Here is a 24,407-nt window from a genome sequence, read left to right on the forward strand (position 1 = left end):
TACCCTTCAAAAACCTAAGGTCAGTCAGCACCCAGGAGGGGTTTTGTTTAGTTCTCCATGGACGTGACATGCATGGAATGTTTTTCCCATCTCCACCTATCAGAAAACAAGCCATTTTACAAGATCCACTCCAGTGCCCCCTTTCCCAAGAAGCCTTCTCCTTCTAATTTTAATCCCATTTAAGCACTTATAAAATGCCTGGTCTTCTCACTGCATCATTCTCACTTCTCACTCACTGATCCTCTCTCCATTGAAATCTATTCCTCTCTCCTGGGTCTCTAGTTTGGCACCTAAAGGCCTTCATTACCTGACTCCATCCGACCTTGCCAGTCTTTTTTGCTCCATATACTCTATAGATCTGGCTTCACTTACCTCGAGGTACTTCCTCACACACCACACTCCATTTCCCATGTCTGTCCTTTGCACTGGTTTAGGCTGGGAATGCTCTCCCTCCTCACTTCTAGCTCCCTGGCTTTTTTCAAGATTCCATTCAAATCTCATCCTTTGCAAGAGGCCTTGTGCTGCCCCACTGCTAAGGCCTTCTTCTCTGAGATCCCATTCCATCCACTCTGGATATGTCTTGTACACACCTAGTTATTTACCTGTCTCCCTCCTTTGAAAGGGAGTTCCTTCAGGTCAGGGATGATTTTTGCCTCCTTTTTTTATCACCAATTCTTAGCCCAGTGCCTGACACATACTAAGAGCTTAATAAACACTTATTGAATGATTGACACCCCATCATTTGGGTCCTGGGGTCTTCCAAGAATTTAACAGACCCAGTGCCTGTGCAGATGAGGCTGGGACCCTGGCAACTCACTCCACCCCTGTATGCTGGGGAAGGAGAGGAAACTGAGACATACAGACCAACACAAAGGTTTCCTGCTGATTTTGTGGTTCAGTTGAAGACTTGTTCTTAATTATCCAAATAAACAGTTTTCAGCCCCGAGGCCAGGACCCGCCAAAACATGCCATTTCCATTTACTGTGACGTCTGCTTGTTTGCCTCCTTCCCTCCACAATAACCAGAAATGGATCAGATCTGGGCAGGCAAAGGGAAGACTGTGGGAGGGGTGACTCTGGGGTTAGGGCAGAGAGGGTGTTGTATAAAGAGAAGTGTGCAGGAATGAGGGCTAGGAGATTTTGGCTTAGTTCTCTGCTTTACTGATAATTACCTGTTTGGCTCCCTGGAACTCAGTTTCCCTTTGTGTAAAATGAGGGGGTTATAGAAGATGATGGCTAAGGTCCTTGCCAATTCTAACATTCCCTGATATTTTAGGTTGTTGTTCAATCATGTCCAACTCTTCTGACTTCATTTGGGATTTTCTTGGTAAAGACAATGGAGTAGTTTGCCATTTCCTTCTCCAGCTCATTTTATAGATGAGGAAACTGAGGCAAACAGGGTGAAGTGACTTGCTCAGGGTCACACAGCTAGTAAATGTCTGAGACCAGATTTAAACCCAGGAAGACTAGTCTTCCTGACTTAAGGCCCAGCACTCTATCCACTGTGCTACCTAGCAAATCCTGATTCTTACCCTCTCTTTTCCCCTTAGTACTGGGCCCTGCCACATATTTATTGTGGTATCTGATTGTACCAGCCAAGTCTGGGATCCGTAGGAAGCTAGGTGGGTTAACCCCAGCTCAGGGGTGTGTGTGTTAGCCAATAACCATTAGGAGCCAATAACCATGTTGTCAGAACATTTGGGATACCAAGGAACGCAGAAACTAGTCTCCTGCCCTCAAGAAGCTCCCAGTTATCTTCCAGAGACAAGATAGTAAATTAGAAGGAAGGCATTAATATTAAGGGGTATTGTATATGTGTGAATATGTTGGAGGAAGGGGGATGGGAGCAAGGTCCAGGACCAGGAATTTCTGAGCTTGACACAGCAGCACTAGAAGGCTTGATTCAGGCATCAGACAGCAGAACTGGGTAAGTAAGGGCTAGACACTGGCCAAGGTCAGGCAGACTGGGCTCTGGGTTATCCCTGGGCATTGGGGCATTATATTCCTCTCCACTTTACCTGAACCAGTCTTTCAGACCTCAGGTTTAGGATACAGGGAAGAGCTATTATCACTGTCCAGTGGGACCAGCATAGACACCAGGCCAGTGACAATCCCTAGGTCAAACCCCATTGTAGAGATGGGAGGGCAGGAGGATTGCGCAAAAGGAAGATGGGCAGACCACTGGGTCATTGTACAGGCTCCTACTTGTTCAGCCCTCCTAAAAGAAATAATTCACCCAGCTCTCTGGGAGTCATTGATATTTACTTGGAAGGGCTGCACACTCACCAATAACAACTGGGACCCTTTTCCAACTAATTCCAAATTCCTCAGAGCCTCCCAGTGTGGAATGGCAGAGGATTTCAGGGAGGTCACCCAGCGCCAGTTACTGAGGTAGAGTAGGGAGCAGAGGGAGGTGGGCTCATTAGCAGTTCTCTCTAATCCCAAGAAAAGGCTTAAACCAGGACTCTCTTTGGAGACCCAGCAGCAGCCTCAGGGTTTGTTTGGGGAAAACCAACTAATCCTATAATATTTCTCCTTTGGGCTACATTTTTATCCTGCCTTCTGTGTGGAGTCAAGAGAGGACCTCAGGGCCCCCTGGCACCCCCGCCCCTCCCCGTGATGCTGCTGAGGAATTTATCCACTTGAAAAACACACAAATGATTGAGTTTTCAATAGTTTTATTTGTTCCAGAAAACTCCAGAGCTACTATTCAGTTGGTCGATGACTCATTTGAGCTTCCCCTACCCACCCATCCCCTTGCCCAGGGTGCCTAATTCTATGCCAGGTGTTTGGGGAAATAGGGCAAAGAGTTTAGAATTTGGCTGAAGGGCAGGGAACACTATGCAAAGGGCCAAGACAGTAACAACAATGGGGCAGCTAGGAGGCTCAGTGGATGGACCCAATGGGCCTGGAGTCAGGAAGACCTTATTTCAAATTTGACCTCAGACACGTATCAGCTTGTGACCTTGGGCAAGTCATTTAACCCTGTTTTCCTCAGTTTCCTCATCTGTAAAATGAGCTGGAGAAGGAAATGGCAAACTACTTTAGCATCTCTGCCAAGAAAACCCCAAGTGAGAAAATTTAAAATTCAAAATTTTGTGAATGTTGAAAACTGAAAATAAATAAATTTCATTAAAAAAAGAAAAAAGAACCCAAATGAGTTCACAAAGAGTTGGACATGACTGAACAAAAATAAAAATAAAAACACATTACATTTGCATGTCATTACACATATCTCTCAATACAGCAAGGTCAGTAGGGCAGGCAGGTTAATGTATCCTTAATAGAGCAGAGGAAACTGAGTCCCAAGAGGTTAAGCCACTTGTCCAAGTTAGCACCATCACTACCACTACCACTACCACCACTACTACTACAACCACTGCTGCCATGACCACTATTACTACTACTTCTATTACTGATGATGATGATGACATGCACTTAGTTAATTTTAAGGATTGCAAAGCACTTTGCATATATTATTCCATTTTAACCTCCCAGCAACCCCATGTGGTAGGTAGTATAAATATTATCTTAATTTTACAGATGAGGGAGGGAACTGAGGCTCAGAGAGGCTGAACCTCTTGCAAAAGTTACAGACCTAGGCTGAAAACTAAGGACACCTGACCAGACCTAATATAGGACTAGAGCTCAGGAGAGAGAAACCAGGTCAGGATGTAGAGACTGGTTTTAGGGCAACTATGGGGCACCACAGTGCAAAAAGTGCTGGAGTCAGGAAGACCCAAGTTCAAATTTGACTCTTTGCTCTATACTCGATTTAAGAAAACTTAGTTCAATCACTCAATAGGCAGGTAAGTACCTACTATGTGCCAGGTATAGTGTTGCCTTTCCAATCCTCTTTCATTTGACTCCCTCTTCTAGACAACTCTTCAGTCCAGTGAGCCTGGCCTCTGGACAGTTCCTAGTCCAGGACAAGCAGTTCCATTCTCTGTCCTCTAGGCCTCTTCCTTCTCACCTCAGTCTCTCTGCTTTCCTGGCTTCCTTCAAGTCCCAGCTATGGCCCCATCTTCTTCAAACAGCCCTTTTCTGACCCACTTTTAATACCAGGGATTTGCTTTTGTTGATTTATCCTGTTTATAATTTGTTTGTACAGTTGTTTAGATATTTCCTTCCTCTTTGGACTATGAGCTCCTTGAGAAATGGAATTGTCTTTTGACAATCTTTGTATCTTCAGTGTCCAATACGCTACTTGGCATAGTAGGTGCTTAATGAAGTCTTAATTTAGGAGCTTATTTACTGAGGGAAACAGGTATAGATAATATGCAAATAAATTAATACAGGGCCATGGTCGGGGAGAGCAGGGAAACCTTATCAACTGGAGAATCAGGAAAAGTGCTGCTCAGATAGGATATAGACCTTGAGCTGAGTTTTACAAGCAGGTAGGAATTTTAAGATAGCTGCAAACAAGTGCAGATGAGGGCAGGCTTTCCATTTCATACAATGTCTGTGTTCCTAGAAAATTATGTTTAAAATTGAATTCATAAACCAAAGTGCATTTTCCTATTGACTTCTGAGTTCAGACAAGTGTTCTCTAAGGAAAACTGTTGACCCCAACAGAATGAAGGTTTGAGGGCCAGGATGGTTTTATGCTTTTGTCTAATGTCTGGAGGGCCTGGCACATAGTAGGCCATTAGTAAATGCTTGTTGATTCACAACATAAACTGCTACCACATATATGCCTCGTAGAACTTTAGGGTTGGAAGAAAACGTAGACATTTTAATCCAACCTTCTGGTTTTTCAAGTGAGGAAACAGAGGCCTGGAAAAGTTAAGCCACCTAGTCGGTAATCATTTAATAAGGACCTACCGTATGCCAGGCACCGTGCTAAGCACCAGGGATACAAAGGAAGGCAAAAGACAGGCTCTGCTCTCGAGGATCTCATTGTCTAATGGGCAGGAAAGGGAGGGGCGGCAGCATCCAAACAACTAAACACTCTATAGGCAAGATAAATGGAAGATGATCTGTCATTAGGATGCCGGTGCAGGACTTGGACTGTCTCCCATCCCCCGCCCTTCATTTATATAACCCAACTAACTTCTTATAGGATACTTTAGAAGTCTGCCAAGCCTTTGACATAGAGCCTCTGCAACAGGCCCTGAGAGGCTGTGACCTGTCTCAGGTCACAGATCAAGGGTGACAGATCCTCACCAGGTCTTCTTACTCCAACATTCCCAACACCATTGGGTCTCAGCTCTTCCAATGGATTCTTCAGTGTATCTTCGAGGTAGGATAGGTAGTCATCATTATTCCACTTTTACAAATGGAGACACAAAAGTCCAGAGAGGATAATCTCTATAGCCAAGTTCTCTCAATTGGCTAATGGAAAGGCCAGCACTAGGAACCCGACATCTTGGGTCTCGGTCCATGTCCTTTCCACTATAACACACTGAGTCCAAGAGCAGAGAACACAGAATCTCCTAAAAGGTTCCCCACCTTCTCCATATCTTTCCCAACTCTGCACCTGGGACTTGTCACCCAAGGGGTCAATGAGGACCTTCCAAATGGCATCAGCCACTAAAACTAGTGAAATCCCCAACTTCAAGATGACCTCTCTCATTGTCAACAGAGTCCCTTAACCTCTGAGAGGTCTCTTCTCCCCATATAGGGCTAGATAACAGAGTAACAGCTGACATTTGCATTTGCTTTAAAGTCTGCAAAAACACTTTGTATACATTGTGCCACTTAATCCTTGCAATAATATTGCAGTGAGGGAGGTAGAACAGGCATTATCATCCCCATTTTTACAGATTAGGAAACTGAGATCCTGTGTGGATTAAGCATTCTATTTCATCACACAGCTAGTAAGCTTTAGAGATGAGATTCAAACCCAGATCTCTCCTTTATTCCAAGTCCATCATTCTTTCCATAGCCATGACATTTGGGTAGCTGCCAAATCCAGCAACAACCTGAACCCTGTTCCTCTACACGTTGAAATCCATATCCAGTTACTTTGAAGACCTTGAATCTTTCACACGATGTAAGTCACTATGAAATAATAGCCAGGTATACACCCTGGATTTCTTGGGAGTGACACGACTGTCTTATCCTTGGCTTCTGAGCCCTGTTTTGAGCTTTGATTTCTAGCAACTTTCAATCTGGAAGGGAACTGAAAGATCATCTATCCCAACTACTTGACTTCTTCTTTCCTTTTGCCATTTAACAAATGGAAATTGAGACCCAAACACACTGAGTGACAAGGGTCACACAGCTAATAAGTGTCTGAGGAAAGATTTGAACTTCAAATCTAGTACTTATCTATATCCATTCTCCTTCTTTACCATCTGACTAACAATCTCTTTCTCATGTTTTAAAATTTCTGCTCACTGAGGGGAGAATGGGTCAACAATAATGAAGAAAAAAAGGTCTTTTTAAGAGGGTGAGGAATTTTTAAATTTAATTTAATTAATTAAAATTAATTTTAATTTAATTAAATTTTAATTTTTTACTTTTTTTAATATGCAGAAGAGAGGAAGCACAGACAACCTGGAAAGCAACATATAGGATTGATTATCTACTTTTAAAAATGGTATGAAGACATTTAGTGTTTCATAGAGAAACTTTTATGTTTCCTGCAATAAGAAGAAAAATACTCTTTATTGGTACTTTAGTTCAGAATTAAAATAAATTTTTATAAAAAGCTACTGACCTTCAAAATCTCAGCTTCAACTTTTCCTTGTGATATCATTTCTAAAATCATAGAAACTTAGACCTAAGAGGGACAAGGAAGAAATCATCTCACCCAGGAGTTCTTAATCTGGTGTCCACAGACAGAGGATGTGTAGTATTAGGTGGAAAAAAAATAGATCAGTATTTTTCCTAACCTTTGACCTCCTTTGGAATCCTAGATATTTTATTTTACACAATTAAAAACATTATTCTGAGAGAAGAGTATATGGGTCCATAGCATACGCACATATGCACATGTGCACACAGACACACAGACACACACACGGTAGAAAATCTCTGATCTTGTACAATTCTTCCAAATTTTATAGATAGGGATGTTGAAGCCCAGAAAAGTTGCCCAAGGTCACATAGGCAGAGTCCAGGTAGAAGAGAACCCAGATCTCTTGACTTCCATTCCCCTGCTTTATGCACTATGGACATTCTGTCCAGACCTTAGAGTTTCTTCCTGTCCTACGTTATGAGGTCAAATAAAATTGATCATTGGATTCACCATAGCCTTGGCATCTTTTGCTGTTGTTTGGTCATTTTGGACTCTGCAGTCCCATTTGGGGTTTTCTTGTTAGAGATAGTAGAGTGGTTTGCCATTTCCTTCTCCAGCTCATTTCATAGCTGAGGAAACTGAGGCAAACATGGTTAAGTGACTTGCCTAGGGTCACACAACTAGCAAGTGTCTTAGGCCGGATTTGAATTCTGGTCTTCCTGATGCCAGGCCCCCTACTGTCTCTATTACACCATTTAGCTTCCCAGAGGTTAATATATAGCCTATCCTATATTTTCAATCCAGACTGCTCTGTGTAATAGATAATTGTGAAGTAGAATATGAAGATTAGAAGAGAAAACCCTCCTCCAATCTACCTTTTGCCTGACATTCCACTGCTGATGCTCTGTTTCTTTGGGTTATAGCATTAAGGCAGTCAGCAATGTGGATAGAGAGCCAGACCTGGAGTCAAGAAGGCCTGGATCCAAATCCTAGCCCTGGCACACACCTTCCCAAGCCATATTCCTTCATTCTCTTAGTCTCTTCAACTATATAATGGGGATAACAATAGTATTTGCTTCTTGTGAGGTTCAAATGAGATAATGTGTGTAAAGTGCTTTGCAAACCTTAGGAGTTCAAAAACACTAGTTAGAACGTGTATAGTGCTTGAAGGTCACGTCTAAACTTGAGCTCATTATCCTTTCCCAGAAGCCTTCCTTTCCAATTACTGAGGACCGTACCAGCAACCTCCCTGTCCCACAGGCTCAACTCCTCACTTTCCTTCACCCCTCCTGTCCCCATATCCAACCAGTGACCAAGTCCTGCTGATTCTACCTGCCTAGTATCTCTGGTACATGCCCACTTCTCTCCCCTGATACTACTGGCTGCGCTGGTGCAAGCCCTCAGCAGCTCCTGATCCTGGACCTAGTCTCTGCCAAGCCTAGTTGCTATTAGGGTGGGGGGAAAGGGAGGGAAAGGAAAGATGCAGGAATGAATGTGGTATAAAAACAAAAGTGACCAAAAAAATAATATTTTAAAAAGAAAAAAATGAAAATGAGATCCTGAGAGCTTTTGGTTCACAATGAAGTTACTGATCTAGGCTGGAGAAGGAAAGTGGACAGGAATGTGGCCCTTCTCCTGAGGGCAGCTGGCCCTGATGTTTCTGGAACTAGTTCTCAGAATACACTTTCATTTCACAGTCAGAGGATTAGAGGAACAGCCTATAAATTAGATTAGCATGCAGAAGCTTAAACCAAGATCATGGAGGCCCAGAATTTAAATCCTTTGTGAAGGAATACGCCTGAGGAGAGAGAAGGGCATTCCAGCCTCACCTATTTGACCACCCAGGAGGTGGTAAATGTCCCCTTCCATCTCCCCCACCAACTCTCCCATCCTGGAAGCAGTGTCCATTTGTCTAAAGTTAATATGGCCCTGCTGATGATTCTGAACAACCTCTTACAGGTTCTGTTCTGGGGTTCTTTCCTCAGTCATGTCCCAGAAGCCCCATTATCAAAAAAATTCTTAGTTTTCCAATATCACAAAATTATTTTCAACCTCCATGAAAATCATTGCCATCCAGGACCTCTCCCAAGCTGTAATAAACCATTGGGTTCTGGGTGATGTTTTAAAAGTTGGAAACTAGACCCCATTCCCCAGGGCAACTCCACTAAGAGAAAAACACAGGAAATTAAGCCATTAGCACTGGCCTGAAATCCCCTAAAGGAAACATCTCCCTGTCTCTATGTCTTGTCTCTAGGCTAGAGCTGCGGAACAGACTGTAAGTAAATGTCGATTCGGCTCATCAATGTTCTCACAAATTCCATTTACTCTCCTTCCCTGCAAATGACTTTGGGATTGTCCAGGACTGCAGAGTTGCCCCAGAGAGGCTGGTGGTCACCAGGGAAAGGGGAAAGAGAAGAGACAAAACCCAAATTCACCAAATGGAAACCACAAAGGTGCAAGTCACTGGGGTCCAGCACTCTCATCAGTAAACCTTCCTCCTCCCAGGCCTGGGTGAATAACCCTTGGCAAGGACTAGGCCAGAGTCTGTTTGCTGAAATCCTGGCCAGTGCCATTTCCCATTCTTACCAGCCACACACTGGGGACTCCCATCTCAGGCCTTGCTGTTCTCAAAGAAAACCGGGCCTTGTTCCAGCAGGGAGGGCACCGGAGGTGGCATGGAGGGTGTGTCAAAACAGACCTCCTGAAAGGCTTTTAAGGTCCTGCAGTTTGGACAAGTAAATATTTTCCCATTCAGATGAAAGGTTCAATAATAGCTGTTTTTTAATTACCTTAATTAGAAAAGATTGCCCTAATCTCTTACTTATCTGCACCATTGTGGGAACTGTCAAAAACGAAATGCGATATAAGCAGGTGGAGTTCGACCTTTGCTCCGAGGCTCTTAAACGTCTCCAAGGCTGGTAATGAGGAAGAATTAGAAACCCTTGCAGCACCTTTCACACACAGCCGCAGCACGGACTCACACATACACACACACACACACACACACACACACACAATTAGACATACACAGGCAAAGAAACACACACAAACAGGCGATACAAAGGCATGCACACACTCGAACATACTGACACACACATACACAGACACCTACACACTCAGGTGGTTCAACATGTGCAGACAGGGGCACGCACACCTACCCACCCACAGACACACAGACATAATCACGAAGACATGCCCGTACTGGCACACCTTGACACACATACACCAATAAGCTAAATACTCAGACAAAGGCTTACACATGGACACAGATCAATGTTCATTTAGACATGCACAATCAGACACTCCCAAGTGTGCACTTGCACATGCACACACACATGCACACACACGCACACATCCTTCCTCACTCTCAGCACTGAGTGGAGGGAGGGCTGCTCACTGAAGGCCCAGGCCTCTGATTTCTTTTGCAAGCACATTTCTGCTTCTGGGGCCTGGCGGGTGTGTAACAGTGCAAGGAAGAGGTAGAAATGCTTTTAATGAGCTTCCCAGGGCCCTGGAATGATTAATTAAACAGACAGTTCCCTCTCCCGCCAGTCTGTTCCTCACTTCCCTGACCACAACGGAAACAAAGTAACGGTTTGTTTTGGGGGGACCGAAGGGGCCGTTGGGAGCCATGGTGTAACCGCAGAGGCAAGGTTGAGAGGAGTAGATAAGGGGCTGATAACAGGGCCAACGCCAACGGCCAGTTTAACAGACACCAAAAAAAAAATCTCTTCTCAGAGTCCTGCTGAGCTGTTCTCCTTTGGGACCTCCCCACTGGCTGGCCAAGCCCAGCTAAATGGGAATCTCCAATGGCCAGCTGTGCCCTGAAAGAGGGACACACAAGCCAGCCTGTACCACCCACACATCCAGAAGAAAGCCACCCAGAGCCTCAGAAGGAACATTTCTTCTTGACTTTCTTGGCTTGAGCCTAAAAGAGGCTAGGCCACCCTCACCTAATGGACGGGACAATCCAGCTGGGAGGAACAAAGGCTGCCCAGACAACGGGGAAGGAAAGCAGCCAGACCTAGGCTGCAAGGCCTAGCACCAAACTTTGGCAAATATCGGAGGAAACAAAAGTCTGGCTTTGCCTCCTTTCCCACTTTCAGGGGCTCTTCTCCCACCCCCACCCACCCAGTGTCAAAGAGTCCCAGGACCTCCGAGATGGAAAGGCCCACCTAGGTTATCCCTACCTGACCAAGAATCTTCTCCATGGCATGCTGGAGAAGTGGTCTTCCAGCCTTTGCTGGAAGATCCCCGCCCCCCCATCCCCCCCAGTGAGGGAGAACATACTGCCTCCCAAGAGCCATAGATTCCTGCATGGTTTAGGGGACCCTTTTCTGTTTGGACGATAGCCAACTGAACTAGTACTAAATCACCTAGGGAAGTTTCCTGGAGAGTAACCCAATGCACGTTCCACTGGCTCTAATTGTTAGCAAGTTTTTCCTTATATTAAATTTCTCTGAATGTAGCCCAAGATTATATTACCTTTTTCAGCAGCCATTAAACAATGTTGACTCACATTGAGCTCATAGTCCACTAAAGCTCCAAGTTCCTTTTGGATTAAATTGCTGTTGGACCATGGCTCCCCCCTGTTTTATACTTAGCAATTCTCTAAACCCAGTTTGAGATTTTTCCTTTGCCCCTAAGTTTCACCCCAGCTTAAGGGCTCCCCATTCTCAAGAGCATTTACATTATTAATAAAGAATTCTGGAAATGTAAAAATCTTCAAGGTTCAAAGGAACAGTGCCTTAATGGTGGAATTTCAGGTACAGACAATGGGGTGAATATTTTCCCTCCAAGCAGTGGAGGAGATATTTTTGACCAGGAAGGCATTCTTTACACCATTCCACATGAATAGCTGCCAAATTCAATATCAGACCTAGCTCTGGCCCTTCCTCTGCAAAGCTTCAGGGTCCCTAAGATAATGCTGGGAACTTCGGCTTTTGTGCGGTCTCAAGGGGTACTCATAGGTCATCCCCTATGTTTCCTAAAAGGAAACAGCATTAAACTTGGAATCAAGAGTTCAAAGTTCTGAAAACTGTGACTCTGCCTCTTATTATATATGTGATCCTGGGCAAGCCAGTTAATTTCTATGAATCTCAATTTTCTTGTCTGTAAAATGGGAATAATGATGCATGCATTACCTACCTTGCAGAGTTGTTATTAGGAAGGTGCTTTGTAAATCTTAAAAAATATTATTGTGGGTTACTATTCTACCCCCATATTTCCTTTAACATATACATGGTGGAGAATGCTAGGCCTGCCTTTCCTCTAACCCTGGATATTTCTCAGAAGTTAATAAATATAAGTGCTTTAGACTTAGACTTTCTACTGGCAGTGTCATGTTGTACAATCTGCATCTCACTTTTCCCCATCTGTAACATGGTCTTACTGCTCCCCAAGTTTTGATGGTTTGGGATCACTCCTGAGGTCAAGAACTCTACCCCCATTTACAGTGACCCCCTCCATAGGCAAATCTAAAGAGGATACCAGAGCCAGACCTCAGAGACAAAGGACTCCCCAGGAGACGACAAGGCAGAAAACAAATAAGGCAATTGTCAATACGTCACTTGATCATGGGATTTCAAGATGACTCTGTCACATTCTTCATCCAGAGCTAGTGATCTCCATATGGCTTAGGAGACCCATTCCTCTTTGGACGATAGCCAACTGAACTAGGACTAAGTCACCTGGGAAGTAAGACCAAGACCTTTCAGGAGACCAAGGCAGTGGTGTGTGAATGCCTGTGTGATCCTGGACAAAACATTTCAGTTCTTTGATCCTCATTTTTTCTCTTTTAGAAAACAGGGTCCTTATACCCTCTTACCTCACAGGGTTCTGTAAACCGGCCCCTTCCTACCTTTCCTGTCTTCTTACACTTTACTCCCCTCCAGACACTCTATGTTCCAGCAATGCTGGACTACTTTATTCTCCTCACATACAGTTTCCAGACTATGCATTTATACCCATGCCTAGAATGCTCTCTCTCCTTCCTCACCTTTGGTTCCCAACTTCCTTGGCTTCCTGTCAGACCCAGCTCAGATCCCACCTTTGGCAACAATCCTTTCCTGATCACTCCTGCCATTGTAAGATGGATTTCCTTCTACCTACCTTGTATTTACCTTCTGTACACAGTTATTCGCATGTTCCTTGAGGGCATGGACTATCTTTTTGCCTTTCTTTGTATAATCCCTGGCATAATGCAAGGATTGTAAATGCGTATTATTGTATCATATTATAAGAAATGGTGGGCTCAATGGTCTTAGAAAAACATGGAAAGACTTGCATGAAATAACGAAGAGCGAAATGAGCAGAACCGAGAGAACACTGTCTACAGTAATAGCAATATTATTTTAAGAACAACTTTGAGTGACTAAGTCATTTAGACCATTAGAAATACTCAAATTAACTACAAAGGACATACAAAGGAAGATGCTATCTGTGGCCAGAGAAAGAACTGATAAGTAGAAATATGTATAGAATGATTTCACATTCTCTCTCTCTCCCTCTCTCTTTCTCTCTCTCTCTCTCTCTCTCTCTCTCTCTCTCTCTCTCTCTCTCTCTCTCTCTCACACACACACACACACACACACACACATTTGTGTCTAATTGTGGCCATCTCTAGGGTAGAGGGAAAGGGAAAAAAAGAAATTTGCATGGTAACTTGTTTTTAAAAGGAATAGCAAATTGTACATAATAGAGTTGCAGTTTCATGAATGATCATCTTTTTTTTAATTATACTATGTTATGGAAATGCTTGTCTTATGCCATAAATTAAAAATAAAATAAATTTTTAAAAACAATTTAAAATGCTTATTGACTGACAGGGTTATCGCAAGAAAAATAAGATATTCAAATTTAAATGTTGAATTGGAGTCATTATTATTGTTATTATAAACAGTAATCCTGGAGCCTACCCGACAGCCTTGATTCACCAAGACCTCTTTCCTTTTCACTCTGTTGGGCCAAGATAACAGATTAGCATGAGAGCATCAGCCACAGGAAATACCCTTTCTTTACCTGCTGCTCACTCCCCAGCCCTCCACTGTGATGTGTGTGACAGGAAGTGTTAAGTATGTATGTAGTGGTGCTGCCAGAACCATACCCACTACATACTTTGGCTCATTTCTCTGCTTTCTTAAATCTATGGTGAACAGTAGGCTGTGACATAATTAATCAGCTGGGGAAATAGTGCAGATTTTGGCTACTAGTCCAGTGGCAACATCAGATGAAGTTAATGTCCATCTGTAGGCTTTCCCAACGGCTACAGTAATCCTTACTGATCACTATATGGTCCTCTGACAACACATGAGTAATCTATATTCTCCTCCTACCTCCCTCCAACCCCAGCTCCTGGGTTCCATATCAGTCTAGAAGGGTGACCTAGAATATGCTCTGAAATTAGAAAAAAAGAAAAAGAAAATTTCTTATCAAACTTCCATCCCCATTATTTAGAGTTCCCCATTTTCATTCACAACTAAATGACTGACCTCATTCATAGGACCTAGACATTTTTTCTTGTTATTAAAATAAATTTTATTAATGTCTCTTAAAAATATCCCCAAAATTCCTCTCAGCACCCTTCCCCTTTTCCCTTCTAGAGTTACCATCTTGTAACAAGTAGTATTTTAGACACAAAAAGAGACAAAAATCAGCAAAATTGATTGATACATAGCAAAACTTTGACACCATGTGCAATCCATCATGTACTCTTGGATTCCCACTTCTGTCATAGGGGTGGGTTGATAGAGAGCGGGTCTTGTCTTAGGTGCCATGATTATTCTTTGTAATTTTATGACATTCACTTTTTAGTATTTTTAATCGTTCTTTTCATTTACATTGTTGTCACCATGATGTATATTCCATGTTTCTTTGTATTCATCTGATACATGATTTCTTGTGGCATAGTACTATCCCATTACATTAATAAGCCACAATTTGTTTAGCCATTCCCCATTCAGTGGACTTCTACTTTGTTTCCACTTCTTTGCTGTCACAGAAAGTATTGGAAACAAAGTTTCTTTTCTTGTCAATGACCTCACTGGGGTATAAACCTAGGGATGGAATCTCTAGGTTAAAGGGTATGGAGAGTTTTGCTGCTTTAATTGCTTAATTCCAAATTGCTTTCCAAAATGATTATATTGATGCACAGCTCCACCAACAATGTACTAGTATGCCTTTCTTTCCACAGCTGACAATTTACTGTTCCATGGCCATGTGAGACACAGTAAAGTAAAGGGTAGTACAACAATGTAGAACAAAACTGTAAAGAAGCTTTTGACTACCAAGCTGCTGTACAGGAAGAAAAACCTTTATTTCACTGCTCTTCTCAGCCTATAAATAGGAAAGAATCCAGGATAGGAACTGTGAGTTTTGAATAGCCAGGCAAATCATTGGAGAAAAAAAGAGGGAGCATCAGGCTTGGGGCAACATTTCCTATTTGTTCTCATTGTAGCTGGGAACATTCATGGTGCCAATCTGGTCCACTCTTTCTACTCTGATTCCTTGGAATGAAGCAAAGAGAGCAGGGCATCTAGGTGCTCCACTCTGTTCCTGCCTCCTCTAGACTCTAGATCTATAATCACATCTCCACCTTCCCCTAGCATTCTCTAGAACAGAATGGGTCTCCAGCTCTTGAACTGTTCTGACCACAGGAAGCTGGGTTGTAGCTACAACAATAGTCTCGTGTGAAAACAATCAGAACTGGTCTATCCCTGCCACTGACCAGCATTGCCAACAGGTAAGAGCTCTGCCTCTTTTGTCCTTCCTCTTTCTTCCCCAAACTCAAGTCAGAAAGTCTCCTAGAGGGCAAAGAAGCTCTGGGAAAAAGAAGTTTGAACACGTTTTACCTTTCACTCTTCTCAATGATCCATTAAATACTTTCCAGGAATCACTGGAAGTGACCCTCAGTCACCTTCTTGAGGCATTAGAATACTTGAGTATTGGAATTTTACCCCTCATTGGCTGTAGGCAAAAAGTACCTACAAACACATCCTTAGTCATGTTAACATTTGCAGAGAGCCAAACTGAGGAGCAAGAGACAGAAAAAAGAAGTATGGCATTGAATAATTCAAAATAAAATCTCTTGAACCTCAGTTTCCTCTTCTGTCTAATGAGGAGTTTTGACCAGAAGATCAGAGTCCCTACCAACTCTTAAATTCTGTGCTTCTGTTCATGTTAGTGTTGAGACGTTTTGAGGTTAGGAAGTGTGAGACAAGAGGAAAGAGATGTGTTAGTGGCTAGCAGGCAAGTTAGGGAGACCTGAGCTCAATTTTCTGGGTGATTTCCTCTCTCTGAGCCTCATTTTCCACCTCTATAAAATGGGGAGGTTTAGCTGGATAGTCTTTAAAGGGCCTTCCAACACTAGTATGTTATAATTCAAGAACCTATTCATAGACTCACAAAGACATATGAACACAATCATACACTATCACACACATACAAAAATTCTAGGTCATAGAACGTGAGATCTGAATGGGACTTCAGGGGTCATCTAATGTAATACCTCACCTTCCTATATTCTACAGATGAGGAAAGAAATGACTAGAACAAAACTGGGAAGAGGAGAGGAGGGAAAAATTCAATGAAGACCTGAATTCCTGTGACCCTGACCTACAATAGAAGGCCAAAGTCAGGGGAGAGAAACTTATGAAAAGACGGCAACCAGTTTGTGCATTGACTGCACTGACATTGGACCAGCATCAGGAAGAATAATTTCCACCTGAAACTGAGGCTGTCCTTAGTGTCCTCCCAGAAAGGGTGGTGTTTCCTCAAGGACTGAACCCGAAAAACAGAGCCCGAGGGCGTAAATCAGGGTGGAGCTAAGGAATTTTTTTTTGTTCCTTTCTGAAATTCCCTGGAGTGTTTAGACTGAATTTCCTGTCAAGCAACAGGCCCTTATTCACTCCATCTGTGTGTTGGGCATATCTGTCAGTGTGGAAGTCTGTCTGTAGGAATATCTTTCTGTGCTACTGTCTGCACACATTTACCGCTATACCTATAAATGTCTGCGTATTCTTATTTAGGTGCATGTATATATGTATGTCTACTAGTCTCTGTGTTAGGGTATATATGCCTTCCCTGGTCCATTGGGAAGAAGAAATAATAGTAATTATAATAATAGCTAACATTTATATAACACTTACTATATACCAGGGAGGCAGCCAGGTGTCACAGTGGTTAGAGTGCTAGGCCTGGAGTCAAGAAGATTTATTTTTCTGAGTTCAAATCTGGTCTCAGACGTGGACTAGCTGTGACCCTGGGCAAGTCACTAAACTCTGTTTACCTCAGTTTCCTCATTTGTAAAATGAACTGAAGGAAATGGCAAACCATTCCAGTATCTTTGCCAAGGAAACCTCAAACGGGATCATGAAGAGTCAGACAGGACTAAAACACGTGAACGACAACATGTGCTAAACACTTTACAATTATCGTTTCATTTGATTCTCCCAACAACCCTGGGAGGTAGGTGCTATTATTAGTCCCATTTTACAGATGGCAAAACTGAAGCAAATAGAAATCAAGTGACTTGACCAGGATCACACAGCAGATACATACCTGAAGTCAAATTTGAACTTGGGTCTTTCTATTCATGGCACTACTTAGCTGCTCCTGTGGAGCCCTATAGTACTTCATATAAATGTAATCTCCTTGAGGAAAGGGGCTTTGCATTTTGTCTTCCTCTCTCCAGAGCGTAGCATAGTACACAGTCCTATGTACTTAGTAGGTGATTAATCATTGCTTCTTGGACTCACTTAGTCTGCTTTGTATTATTTAACAACATGTATGACATTTCCCTAATCAGACCATAAGGTCCTTGAGGGTAAGAATACTTTTTTGCTTATTTTCATATCTTTCATACTCTTCCAGTTGCCACACACACACGCACACACACATATACATACACACACACACACACACACACACACACACACACCTCCTATATAGTGGGCATTCAGTAAATATCTGTTGAGTGGAATCACCTTAATGTGTCTGCCTGAGCCTCTGTATGTCTCATGTGTATGTCAGTTTATCTGCCTATGCATGTCACCCTGAGAAAAGTTCTTAAACCCCACTCTGGAAATTTTCCTCTTTAAAAAAAATTGTTAAAATAAACTTTGCTGAAAAGGTTTTAACAACATTTCTTTCCCTGGCATCGACACTGACTCCAGCAGGTCACCATGAGATTTATGATCCTTTGGAAAACACTGGTTATAATTAAAAGTCTAGAAGAACCTTGGTTAGGACAGAGTTTGTGACTCCCCTGCCATGTTTCCAAACTCCATTCTGTTGCATTCCTAATGAGGCTGGAAAAGGCATTTAATTTGCACCAAATGTTCTGGGCACACTTGGTCCTGGCATTTTATAAATACAACCTCCTCCCCACCCCTACCCCTACTCCCCAAAAACCCTCCCCAACCAGCTGCTTGGGAAATATCCACCAGCCTGGCACCACCTGCCTGCCTGGGAAGGCATGTGTACCAAAGACTTGCTATCTTAACAAAGCTAGCTGTTTTCTTCAGCTCCCTTCCCCTCCCCTTCCCTCTTTCCACCATTTCCCTCCCTATTGTTGACACATGAACTCTTTAGATTTCTCATGCTTACTCCTAATCACACACATACAATCACACAAAAGTGGTACACAATCACATACACAACTGCATACACACAATCACAAGAGTGGCACACAATCACATACACAATTGCATACACACAATCACACAAAAGTGGCAGTCATATATATCATTGCACATGCAATCATATAAAAGTGCCACACAGTCACATACATCATTGAATATACAAACACACAAGACAGTCCCTAAATTTGCCCCAGGCACACAAGCAGACATAGGTAACACACTCTCCTGCAGTAGAGTGTAAGCTCTCTGACAACAGGTCTGTTTTGTTTTTATTTCCATATCTCTAAAACGTGGCATAGTGGCTGGACTGAAAAGGCATTGAATAGGAAATTATTGAATTGAACTGAATTCAGAAATATATTCCCATACAAGACAAGTGCCCCATGGTAGCACACAGTCACCTGCTTTCTACACAAAGTGAGTGCAGCCCTGAACCTGGGCCTGGGTCTGGAAACTCCACCTTTTGCTTTCTCTAGGTGAGGCCAAAGGAGGATGGGGTCTCATTGGACTACAAAGTGCAGAGGCTCGAGTTTGGCAGGTCATATGTTAGGAAAGCTAGGAGAAACAGAGTCCAAATTTCCTCCCATTCTACATGCTCCTCTCCAAGCTGGGGGCTCCCAAAGGGTCAGTGACTTCAGGGTAGGAATAAAGATTTGCTCTCTAATGAGCAAGCAGTCTCACTAACCAGAAAAACAATGGCTAACGGGAAAGGCAGCACATTCCAGCCCTGATTCAACAGGGCCAGCCTCGGCCCCTGTGGGTGGTTCTTGGATTCTGCCTTTCCTTGAGAACAAGAGAGAAAGTTCAGGACAGTTCAGCTGTGCCCTGGATCTCACTCCAGGGCCCTTTGTCTCCTGTTCACACATCCGCCCACACACACAGGCACACACAGAGACACTGCACGCACACACAGACGTACAAACACATGCCCACACACAATCCCATTAGAGTCTTTCTCTAAATCAAGTGCTTGGGAAGTGAGAAAGACCATTAATACCAAATGCTGGGAGAGGAAGACTACAAAGAGAGAGACAGAAGGAGACAGAGACAGACAGAGAGAGACAGAGGCAGAGGTAGACAGAGACAGAGAAAGAGACAGAGGTGGGAGGAGGGACAGAGAGATACAGAGAGAGACAGACAAAGACAGAGAGAGAAGAAAGAGAGACAGGGGGAAGGGACACGGGGGGAGAGAGAGGGCGAGAGAGACAGAGAGAGAGACAGAGAGAGAGAGAAAGAGAGAGAGAGAGAGAGAGAGAGAGAGAGAGAGAGAGAGAGAGAGAGAGAGAGAGAGAGAGAGAGATGGGGGAAGGGACAGAAAGAGACAGAGAGACAGAGACAGAGAGACATACACAGAGAAAGAGGAAGGGAAGAAAAGGGAGCCAGCATTTTTCTAACTACCCTGTAGGCTTCACCCTACGAGTGAAGTTTCAGTACAACCAATATTCTCTTTCTGGCTCCTCTTCTCTCCTCCATCAGTGACACTCCCTCCTTCTCACCTTCATCTCCGACCTCAGGGTCCCCCTTTTCCTTCCTTCCTTTTTTCTATTCTTACCTGATAGCAGCAAAGAGTCTAATCAAACTACTTCACTCTGAGATAGGAGTGGCTAGTAGAATGAATGACACCCACCCCACCCCACCCCCAGAGATCTGTGTTTTAACAGAAATAAAAACCTTTACCCAAAGAGATGTGTCTCTGAATGAGTACAGTAGGAGACAGACTAATAGAGAAATTCCTCATCTCTACCCAAATGGAAGATGAGTGGTGAGTGGCCTGTTAAATCTGACGCATCCTGTACAGAGGAATGCATAGAACAAGCGGATAGAAATAGTGGTGCCAGAGATTCCTCATCATGCCACCCCTCTCAGAGCACAAGGGAAATGCTGAACTCCATACCCTGTTAAATACCATCAGGATTTTTTTTTCTTTTTTTTTAAAAGCAAACCATTGGAACCCTCTCTTGGTGTCCAAGTTCAACATTCCACATCTGTTTCAGTGGGTTACTGGAAGCCTGAGGGTTCAAGTCAACAATCTGTTAGATAAAAATATATTTAAATACCCACAGGTAGAAGAGGTTCCCAAGGCCCATTAAAAGCAGTCAAGGAAAACGAAAGAAGGATAAAAATCACTGGAGAGAAAGTTAAAAGCAGTTGGTTCTGAGGCTCCCAGAGGTCTGAAGAGCTTCGTGTCAGGGTCTTAGAGATGACCTTATATCCTCCTTGTCCTAAAGGGTCCACAACTAGGCCTCAAATCGTTCCACCTGGGGCTAAATTAACTTAAACTATCTGGGGTCTGCTCCATAACTATTTCACTCACAGCAGTCCTAGTTGATATTGTGAGTCTGGAACCTTAACGCAAGCCTTCCACCAGTATTCTGGCTCACAACACTCAGACATAAGGAAATGAGAAAACTGGGACCATGGCAAAACAGTGCTAGTTAGTATCTGAGGTCAAATTTGAACTAGGGTCTTCCTGACTCCAGATCTGGTGCTCCATCCACTGCTCCACCTAGCTGCGGACAGTGCAACACTGAGGGGCTGACCATGCTGTTGGAATACCAAAAGTACATTTGCCTAAATGACCATTTTACAGAGAATTCACACAAGGCAGGCACTCCCCTGGAAATCAGAAGTGATGCAAGGACGTGCTCAAGATCTCTCTGAAGAACTTTGGGATCAATTTGAGACACGGGAGACACTGGCACAGGACCACCCAGCATGGTGCGCTTGCATCAAAGAAGGCGCTGGACTCTACGAGTAAAGCGGAAATGCAGTAAATCAAAAGAAATGTGAGACGTGCAAATGTGGAGACATCTCCACACCAAATGTTCGGAGGCTTCTGAGCTTGTATTGGTCTGAGCAGCTATAATTGGACACATTGTACCTTGACCCCAACATAGTGACATGATTTTGGTCCTCCTCAATAATGAAAGACAACAACCAACCAACCAACAAGGAAATGTCAGATGTGCATTCATTTTTTCAAAAACTAATTATGGAGAATTCACTGAGTGCAGCTAGGTTGTGCATTTGATTAGACTGCTAGACCTGGAGTCAGGAAGACCTGAATTTAAATCTGACTTCACTTATTGGCTGTGTGACCCTGGGCAAGTCACTTAACCCTGGTAGCCTCAGTTTCCTCATCTGTAAAATGAAATGGAGAAGGAAAAGGCAAACCACTCCTTCATCTTTGCCAAGAAAACCCCAAAAGGGGTCACAAAGAGTTGGACGGAAATGACTGGACAACAACAAAATTAGGTTCAGAGCACAGGTCCAAGTGTTATCACGTGACATACTAGATTATATTCCTGTTGAGGGCATGGATCACATCTTATCTAAACTTAGCCCTTTCTTCAGGGCCTACCTAGTACAATGCTCTGAACAGTGTAGACACTTCAGCAATATTTGCTATGATCCAAAAGAAGAGAGACCCATTAACAGAAAAAGGAAACTTGGGGGTAAAGGGAATGAGGATGGATTGGGGGAGGAAGATGGGCTGATCTTTTAGAAGGTAAGGCATATTGAATGCCCTCCTGTCCCACTCTATCCATAGAAATTGTAATAATACCCTTCAGGGCCTAATTCAAGTCCTCAGCATAAAGCAGAGTAGGAGGAAAACTGGCATAGAGAAGGTAGGGCTTGACCTTAAAAGATGGGCAAGATTTAGAAACATGTATGGGAAGTTTGTTCCAAGTGGAAAACAATGGGAGCAAAGAATCAGAGGAGGAAACATGTATGCTTGGAGGGGGAACACAGGAGGGTAGGGAAACCCACTGAAGAGAGCCTAAGCAGAGTAGAGAGAAGTGGGATGTAAAGTGGATGGGGATATCTCCTTTCCCTTGCACGTGGAGGCCTCTCCCTTTGGCCCCTTGACCTTTTTTTCCCCTTGGCTCCCATTCCTGCTAACCTCATCATCTCTGGATTGTCTCCAGTGATTCATCTTCCTGTGCCTAATTCAGACCCAAGGCCCAACCCAGAGAGGACACTCTTGCTCTGTTATAAAGATATAACAGATCCTTGCTCTGTTATAAAGATTTGTGCAAAGAACCCTTGGCATACTGTAGACCAAGAAAGAAAATAATGAAGAATCCTGACAAAATCAGAATCAGAACTGCATAACTGGATTGTAAGGTCTGGTCTAACTCTCTCATATTCTAGATGAAGAAACAGAGACCCAGCGGGTAAAATTGTTTGCTCAAAGAAACACAGTAGTTAGGAACATATCTAGGACCACTTCAGTACCTGAGTAAAACCCCTGAGGAGGGTGACTAGTGAATTTAAATGACTAGACAGTATGGTCTGCTTGACTGCAGCTTCCTATTAAAAACACCCTGTAACCTAAAGATCATACTCTATTGCTGAAAGTGGTTTACTCTGACCTCCAGATTATCGTTAGTGAAACTTGTGCCCAGCTAGGCTTGACCTCTAGTCCATGCCAAAGGGAGATGGAATGTTATATATGGGGCCAACAAGTGGGTCACATTCAATGTTCCTTTCACTCTACCACAATGCCTTCTTTGTGATTAGGACCCCCTCCAAATCAGCCACTAATGAGGATGGCAGCTAGGGCAAAAGAGAAATTCTATACCATTCCTTTCTTGGTACCACCTAACACTCCCAAACATAAAATCTGGTGCTCACTGGAGCCAGCCAAGGGGTCTAGTGTTGGTAGAAGTAGGGGAGGAGTAGACAGTGGAAGCACAAGCACATTTTTCAGAATCCAAGGGGCAGCATGGAGGGATGTTGGTTCCAAGCCTAGCCATTAGATTAAGGAAATGAAGGTGTTGACCCTGGAGAACCCTCCAAGGATGTGTGAAATCATAGTTGTCCTCTTTAGCTTGGTCTAAAATGCCCCATTCCACTCCACCCCTATATCTCCAACTCTTAACTCTTTCCTCCACTGCACCTTCACCTCTAACCTTACTTGTTCTTTTTTTAAAAAAAGTAATAATTTTCTTTTTTTTATTATGAGCTGATCACCAACAAATATGAATCTTTCCACATACAAAGAAGAAAAATAAAGGATTGTGTATGACCCACACTAGTTCTTCAGAGGGTCTACACTAGTGGTTTCTTAACCTTCCTGTGTCATGGACCCCTTTGGCAGTCCATGAAACCCATGAACCCTTCCTCAGGGTAATGTCTTTAAATGGATAAAATATATAGAATTAAAAAAGGAATCAAACTACATTGAAATATTACTATCAAAATGTTTTTAAAACAAGTTCAAAGACCCCAAGCTTAAAAACCTCTGGTCTAGACCTCTCTCCCCCAATTCTCTGACTGATAATCAAGTCAAGATTAGACCCTGGACTACTTCGAACCCTATCTGATAACATAGCTCATTTTCTGGAAAACAGAGTTTATCATTAAGGAAGATGGGAGTGGCTTGAGGACAGTTACCCCAAATCATGACTGGATACCCCTACATAGAAGCTGACTGTGAGCCTGCTCCCTAGGGCCCAGTCTGATATCATTGGAACCCAGGAAGGACCAGAGGAGTCCCTTTCCTCCATTATCTTAATACCTCCCATTCTGAAGCTCAGGGACTATCCATACCTCTCTCTCATCCTCAGGGACCCATATCCAGCTGAAATATTCCCATCTGGATTTCTGTTTGTTTCTGAGGTATTTTGGGGGATGTCAGAGCTCCAAGAATTTTTACCTCCTAAAATACTCTGATGGGCCCAAGATCTGTCAAGCTAATCTTAAAACTTCTAGAAGTCTTCTACCCACAAAGAGACATGCCCCCCTCTCCAAATTCCACACTGAAGCCAGAACAACAGACAGCCTCTAGAATTTCCCCCTTGAGCTCTCTCTCAGTGTCAAGCTAGGATACTTAGGTTTTAACTTTGACTTTTTATATATCATATTAAATCAATAATCAGTCCCAAGCTGCCCCTAGCCTTGCAACCAGAGTCTTGCACTAGAAAAAAAGAAGGGATGGGAGGGGAAGATAGGAAAAAATGTAACGAGGCCTCTAAAGGCAACCGCATCTCATTCTGGTCATGGGGAGAACCACCATCCTTGGAGAGTGTCCTGTCTATTTAGTCTTTGTTCCTTGGGGTTTCATTGTTATTCAGTCAT

The sequence above is a fragment of the Notamacropus eugenii genome, chromosome 1 (genome assembly GCF_028372415.1).
Source record: "Notamacropus eugenii isolate mMacEug1 chromosome 1, mMacEug1.pri_v2, whole genome shotgun sequence".
Lineage (NCBI taxonomy): Eukaryota > Metazoa > Chordata > Mammalia > Diprotodontia > Macropodidae > Notamacropus > Notamacropus eugenii.